Source organism: Triticum dicoccoides, chromosome 2B (genome assembly GCF_002162155.2).
Source record: "Triticum dicoccoides isolate Atlit2015 ecotype Zavitan chromosome 2B, WEW_v2.0, whole genome shotgun sequence".
NCBI lineage: Eukaryota > Viridiplantae > Streptophyta > Magnoliopsida > Poales > Poaceae > Triticum > Triticum dicoccoides.
In genome coordinates this window covers 177870006-177877919 of record NC_041383.1, presented here as the reverse complement: position 1 = coordinate 177877919, position 7914 = coordinate 177870006, and the positions used below count along the sequence as shown (strand labels likewise).

At 45.6% G+C, this 7914-nt stretch overlaps 1 long non-coding RNA gene across 1 annotated transcript; it reads left to right on the top strand.

Moving 5' to 3' along the window:
* Positions 1 to 3349: 3349 nt before the first annotated feature.
* On the top strand, positions 3350 to 4550 carry LOC119367495. The gene is made up of 2 exons (XR_005176329.1): positions 3350 to 3631; positions 4168 to 4550. It is a non-coding gene; the product is annotated as an uncharacterized LOC119367495 (long non-coding RNA).
* The last annotated feature ends 3364 nt before the right edge of the window (positions 4551 to 7914 follow it).

Below are 7914 nucleotides of genomic sequence, written 5' to 3'. Positions count from 1 at the left end.
GCGTATGGAGGAGCGATGAGCACTACAGCGAATACACATTCGTAAAAAAATCGTGCGCTAATGAGGATCAAACACGAGATCTACAACTAACGAGCGAGTCATGCTAGCCAGTAGAAATAACGAGCACTAGTGAATGCATAGCAACACAAGTATATAAGAACCAGAAAAAGCGCAGATCCAAATATTTTCTTTTTCATTTTTTGTGTTTTTGTAAATTTGTTTGAAATTCCAAAAAAAATTCTCGATCCTGAATTTTTCTTCACAAATTCAAAAGATGTTCGTGTTTCTAGAAATTGTTCGCATTTTCCAAAATAAAATCCAAAAACTTCAGAAACTCCTCACTTTTTTGGAAAAAAAATCGTGATTTAAAAAAAATCATGTTTGAATGTTCTATGAAACCTGAACACTTTTAAAATTTTGTGAACAAATTTTTATAAAACTCAAACATTTTATAAGAACGCAAACATTTTGTTGAATATATGGAAACATTCTAAAACTGGAATTTTTTTTTTGAAACTCTTAACAGAACTTGAAAATGTGAACAATTTTTTAAAGCAGGAATATTTCTAAATTCCTGAACAAATTTGGAAACAAACAATTTTTAAAATTTGTGACTTTTGGTAATGCAAACATTTTTTGGGACACCTGAACAAATTTGAAAGCATGACTATCTTTGGAAACACGACCGGTTTTTAGAAAATGGGAACATTTTTTGAAACTCCCGAATAAATTTTAAATTTTAGTATAATTTTTGAAAAACATGATTTTTTTAATTCAGAGTTGAAAAAAGAGAATGAAAAAAGAAAAGGAGAGAAAAATAAGAAAATTACAAGGAAAAAACCCGGTTTATGAGCGTCCTATAAGGTTCCAAAACAGAAAAAAAAAACAGCTGAACGCGTAAAAGGCCGGCCCAGATCATTGCTCGCTAGTGAACCACTGTGCGGATGCTCGACAACCTGACGCGACACGCGTCATATAGGAAACAGATTCTATAAAAAAGACTATTTTCCCTGAAAAAGAGCTAATGATGAATTTGAGCCAAAAATAGCTATATAGCGAATGACAAAAAAAACTCCCTTAGTAAAGGAGTTTTTTGTGGCGGGTCTTAGAAAAGGAGCTATTTACACCTCCTGCAGCATGAATCCTAACTTGCGGCGTCTTCCACAAGTTGTTAAGCGAAAGTTGCGCTATGAGGGCCATGGGCCATGCAGCCAATATATATGCGTATGGTCAAAAAAAAAAGCAATGCATGCGAGAGCATTGGGAGATGCGTGTCAATTTGGCAATTAATTTACAACAGTTAATATCCTTCAATCCTGCTCACTAATTGGGCATATTCAATACTACAAAAAACTGGCCCCGATGTGCCTTGGTCTTGGCAATCCTGTCTGCCCAATAAATCCGGACGGACTAATTCTTAAATTAGTACGCTTTTTAATTTTCACAAACACTTGTACAGCTCAAGTGGTATGCCTCTTATCCTCACGAGCAAGAGGTCTGTGGTTTGATTCCTATTTGTTTTGTGAACTTTTACATCCGTGAACACCACAGTCCCTACAGCCGTCGTCAATGGGCCGGCCCAATATGCGTACGGCGTATATATTTCGGCGGGCGGGCGACGTATTTTAGAAAAAAGGCCATCCTACCCTTTCTTATGAAGGGGTATGGATAAATCTCATCGGTTGATGTGTTTAGGGGGTTGCACCGAAGCGGAAGTGAAGTCTTTTTACAAATTTCATTATGGCATACGGATGTATATAAACATATTTTAGAGTGCAGATTCACTCATTTTGCTCCGTATGTAGTCTTTTATTGGAATCTTAAAAAGACTTACATTTCGGAGGGGAGGGAGTAGTATTTTGATGTGGGAGTTGTCTTGACAAAGAAAAGAAAAAGATGTTGGAGTTGGACCAAAACCAATTTCTTCAAATAAAAGTTTTTGATCGTTGGTATAACCGGACATCTAACAACTGGACGTAAAGCAACCTCGTGATCATAGCAGCATATATAGCACATCATTTTCAGAAGTCGAATCAAACAAGCTCATGATCATAGCAGCATACATATACTAGTAGCTCAGAAGGAAGCATAAGCGAGTTCAGAGGTTCAGGCACTGCCCACTAGCTATAGGAGTTCAGATAAACTTAGCCAAGGGCAAGGTAAATGCTGCTAGCCGCCCGCTTGTAATTTCGGTCTGTCAGATATAAAGACACCACAGAGGCACAGACGCTCTTCCGGGGGTGAAGGGAGGGACACGGCACCTTGACCTGGCGTTCACATGGCGTGGAGGCGCATCGGCTGCAGCAGCGGCAGCACGGCCCGACCACCAGCCGCGCAATGCTCGGGCCGCGCCGACCACCCACCGATCCACGCGCTCGAACCCGATCCAATCGATCGAGAGCATCCCGAGCATGAAGATGACCAAGGAGCCGAAGACGCACCAGACCTCTATGGACGATCGATCCTTGGTCGAAGAGAGAACGAAAAGCTAGCTAGGAGGGATGAGCTAGGGAGGTGAAGAATGGGGGTGGGTGGAGTGGCCAAGATGGAGCTCCGCGTTGTGTTCAAGGAGGAACCGACGAGGTAATAAAAGCGCCGGCCTCCCCATCCGGGAAAGACTGACACCGTGACAATTCCGGTTGCCGGGGAAGATAGCTGGAACTGGAAACAAGGTGACCTCCTCTGCTTTCCTTCGACATTAGAGGGTGAGAGTGAGTGGGGACAGAGAGCGCTAGCTGAGTGGAGTACGTCCGTGAGGTGCGGGTGGGTAAGCAATGCCAGATTGCTTGTTGGCCGGCCGGGCGGAGACCTACGCGGCAATGAGCGACGAACAAGGGACTCGTGATTCGCGTAGAAACAGTGCCCAGCAGAGTAGGGGAGCACACGAATGAGGAGCACGGCGCGGCGAGGTCTAGTCTTGCTACGCTGAAACAGCAACGGGATATCTACAAAGCTGTGTGCTGTTGTAGCCCGTTGCCCTGGGGTTTAATTCCCAGTTTTGCACAGCGTGGAAAGAGGAGTGCACAGCGTGGTTAGGGCGTGGCGTAATGTCTGCTCAACGAATACTTTGGGGTATAAGAAAAATCTGCTTCATGTTGAATAAGTAGTTTGCTTTATTTATGGGCAGATCATCGTTCCTCACCAGCTGTTGTGCCGGGGAAGCTAGCTGAAACTGGAAACCACACCCCCTCAAACTCGGACTGAGATCCAGTGACTTGCCTTTTGCAAGTCACGTTGTAACTGGCCCCCTCTCATCTGCCATCCAATGTAGATCCAACGTGTGAGATTGGCCCAAGTGAAACCAAGCCACAGCTAACAGGGACGGACGAGGGTGGCGGGCAGAAGCTAGGGATTTGGCGGGAGGCCGCGGCGCGGACGAGAGGGTTGAGGGCGACCGTCTCCGTCGCGGAGGAGAGGAAGGCGAGCCGGCACGCAGGGGAGAGTCTAGGGAGAGAGAGGAAAGCTGCGCAAGTGCCCCTGGAAGCGAGGCAGCTCGGCGCCGTCGCGGAGGAGGAGCTACGCTTCCATGGAGGAGAGCGACGAGGGGCTCCGGCGTCGCTGCAGAGGAGGGAGGAGATCCGCTGGCACTGCACCGGGCGATTCGACGGGAACCTCTCCGGATGATTCTGTCGTGAGTCCCCGTTGTTCATATTCAGACTGCAACATTTTCTGAATTTTTACTTTGGCTGAAGTTGTTCTTACTGGTACACCAGATCAGCTGTATAAATGCACTAAATGTTCTGCTTGACTGCTTTTTTTTTATCTTAATAAATTGCATATCTGCAGCATCTTGACTCGCCTTTCTGAAATTGTAGCTTATCTCTCATGGTGCAATGGAAGTACTCCGTATACTACAAGATAGCTTCTCTGCATTGTTGTTTGATTAGTAACAAGTATACAACATCCCATGTCTGAAACTTTGTTTGATTTAGTAACAAGTAACAAATCAGACAGGGCAAGAAAACCTGCACATTTTCTGCTTCGCTGCCATTTTTGTTAAGTAATGTGCACATGAAACCCAATCCTGTATATGTACTGATGGCAGTATGCATTTCAATTTAGAAGATTCCAATGCTTCATTTTTTGTATCCGTGTTTGTCCTCTTGCGTTGTTTAATAAGCAGATCGGTCGACCACTAATTATACATGTTGTTTTGAATTTTGGCAGAATTCGGGTGTTATGCATTTTTGAAAGTGTTGTGCAATGGCAGAAATTGGCAAGATGACACCTCAAGTTGGTATGAGGTTCATAGATTCGGATGAGGCTTCGGTGTTTTGGGTAGAATATGGTGAGGAAAAGATGCATTGACTTAAGCAAATTTGATGGAAAAGCGACTTCACACAGATTTGTGTGTTCCAATGTGGGCACTAGAAGGAAAGCGCAAACTGATCGTGAGCCAAAGCGCAAACCTTGTGATGATCATGATTTTATTTTAGCATGTGCAAGTCTATTAGATACTAGTATTTTGGACAGAGTTAAGAATAGTATTTTGGGGCTAACTATAATCTTTTGTGGCCTAAGTGTACAAGTGAAACAGCCTAATCTATGTACTCCGGTGATTGTCCAGTAGCAAGACTGTTGTTGCATAATTTGGATGCTGAGTACTGCTAGAATCGGTCTAATGTGGCCTATCTCTCCTCGTGTGTGCATATGGTTCACTCTTTGGATTAAACTATAGCCAAGTGTACAAGTATACTGGCCTAATATATCCAGTGTTCAGTGTCAAAATTGTCCAGTTTGAAAAGGTTCCATTACTTTACTGGCATTGTTTCTTCTGTATTCACTAATCCTGCAAGTGTAGGCTGAGAACCATACAATTTGGACAGGTTCCAGTGTTGTGTTGCTGCCGTACATAATATGCAATTTGGACAGTTTTCTCGTGTTTTTATTAAGCCAAATGTGGCTGTGAAATATGTAATTTGGAATATCTTGGTGCTTTGCTGCTGTTGTCATTATGTACTAGCATTAGAATTTGTGAAAATGGGCAATCTGAAGAGGTTTGAGTGCCATGTCGGCCCTGTTTCTATGCTTGTGCAGTTGTGCTTTTGCCAAGTCTGTAGGTGTGGGCTGTTTTGCTTTGGGCCAATCTCATGCGTTGGATCTGTATTGGACGGCAGATGAGAGGGGGCCAGTTACAACGTGACTTGCTAGAGGCAAGTCACTGGATCCCAGTCCCTCAAACTCGTACGTGAAGACAGCTCCTCTGCTTTCCTTGGACACGAGAGGGTCAGAGAGTGGGCTACATGCGTACAGCCGTGTGGGTAAGAGCATTTACAACCTGAATAGCCAAATCCAAGTCCCTAAATGTTGACGCACGCCGAACCCGCCGCACAAATGTCTTTTTTTTTTTGCAATTGTAACTTTCACCTTCGAAATTTTAAATCCATGTAAATACATGCACGTCAACCCTTCAAAGATACAAAGATATCGCACATTTGTATATAAAAATGCATAGTTCGAACATAAAATCTATTTGGAGTGCGCAATTCAAACATAAAATCTATTGATTTTCAGTGTGGGTCTATATATGCTTCATAAGTTGTTGATGCATCTCTAGAAAGTTCAGTATATGTTTCGCATCTTGTTCCGGGAGGCGGACATGTACTCCGGGCTTCTCAAAATCATGTGTGCGGGCTCCCCTCCACACTCATCCTCCAGAATCATGTTGTACAAGATTACACAACATGTCATCAACTGCTACAATATCTTCTGTTCACACATCATTGCAGCTCCATGAACAATACCCAACAAGTTTGGAGCACCCTTAACACCCTCTGCACATCCTTCCTAGCACCCTCTTACAATTGTGCAAAGAGACATTGTTTCTAACCTCCCGGCTTGGATATATTCTTCACAAACATTGCCCACCGAGTGTAGATACCATCGGTAAGGTAGTCTCTCATCTTATAGTTGTGCTCGTTGAACAACGATGATCGCTGGTGCACATTGATATCATTGTGAGAACCAGGCATGCCAAATAAAACATTTCAAATCCACAAGTCTTTCGACGTCACTGCTTCAAGTATGATGGTTGACACTGTTACGGCTCAGGGATGCCTCACTGAACCGGAAGCTAGCCTGAGTAGGCCGGCCTGGGCCCCCTAGGTTGGTTATGCCCTAGGCTGATTAACCCGACCCGTGACCCTATAACAAGGTGGACCCACAAAATTGGAGTACACGACAAGACGGCCGGCGTCCAGGATGACTCCTCCAAGCCGACCAGGATCGTGTAACCCTAGACCCGGTACCCATATAAGCCGGTGCTAAGTTAGATGTCGAGACACAAATCCTTAGAGGTTTTTGCTCAATCCCTTATCATTGTAACCCTTATACACAAGCAATATACACGAGCAAAGAGTAAGATATTAACTCTTCAACGAGGGTCCAAACCTTGATAAATCTCTCTTCCTATTTTCATCCCATGTACTTGTCTGGCCGCATACCCTATCGGCCAAAAAATGCTCCAACTGTGACACGCCAAGTACGGCCTATGCTAGGCCAAGCTAGAGATCAGATGCAATCTCCAATTCAGGCCGGCGTCTTTGCGTCCGGTCACAGAGAGGCTTTTGTGCTCATGAATCATGACGAAGGGCTCCAACACATTACCAGCTCCCTGCTTGCCTGGATGCCTTAGTTAGCATATATACTCTGGTTGAAATGATTTTGCACATTATGGTCCGTTTGCTGAAGTGATCGATTGCAAACTGCGGCATGTGAAGGCTATTAATTTGTTGTTGGATTGTCTTGGCAAAGAAAAGAAAAATATGTTAGAGTTGGAACAAAAACAATCTTTTCAAAGAAGTTCTGATCGACGGTTGCAAGATATTTAACTGTACGTAAAGCAAGCTGACGACGAAAGCAGCATAGCACAACATTTTCAGAAGTCGGATTAAACAGCCTGGTGCTGTCATATACCACATCAGTACAGTTCGGGAGCATAGCACGTTCACAGGTTCAGGGACTGCTCATTAGCGATTACGATTCTACATAAACCCTAGTCTACTGCTATTTGCTACTCCCTCCGTTCCATAATGTAAGACATTTTTTAACACCACATTAGTGTCAAAAAAACATTTTACGTTATGGGACGGAATGAGTAACTGAAGAAGCTCTCCTGGGGCTGGGGGCGAAGGGACACAGCCCCACGACTTCACCTCACATGGCGCGGAGGCGCATCGGCCGCAGCAGCAGCACGGCCCGGCGCCACCACCCGCCCAGTGCCCGAGCCGCGGCGACCAGCCGGAGGGCCGCGCCGTCCAGCCAGAAATCCACGCGCGCGAACCCGAACAAGGCCAACGAAACGCACACTAGCAGACCCCCGAACATGAAGCCGAGGAGGAAGAACTCCATGGACGAGATTTCCATGGATGACGATCCTCCATCAGAGAGGGCGAAATGGCTGGCTAGGAGCGATGATCTAGGGAGGCGAATGGGGGATGGAGTGACCAGGATGGAGCTGAGGTAAAGGCTAAAGAGCTCCCTCCCATGTTCCGCGTCCAGGAGGAAGCGACGAGGTAAAGGGACCAGCCTTGCCGTCCGGGAGGAACGGACGCGGTGACAGTTCCGGTGCCGGGGAAGATAGCTGAAAATGGAAACAACACCCGCTCGAAGTGGTACGTGGAGTGAGCTCCCCTGCTTTCCTTGGACGCGAGAGGGGGAGAGAAAGCGCGAGCTGTGTTGCTTTGTTGACCGGGCGGAGACCCACGCGGCGATGGGTGACGGACCACCGAGACTCGTGATTTCACAATAGAAATAGTAGTGCCCAGCGGAGCACCGGCGTAGCAAGGTCCAGGATGAAGCAGCAATTACCTGCAAAACTTGTGTCCTTCTAGTTTGCTGACTTGATCAGTAATATCTGTGCAATGACACGACCCCGAGAATTGCCTAGCCAAACACGACGGCCAAGGGGACGAC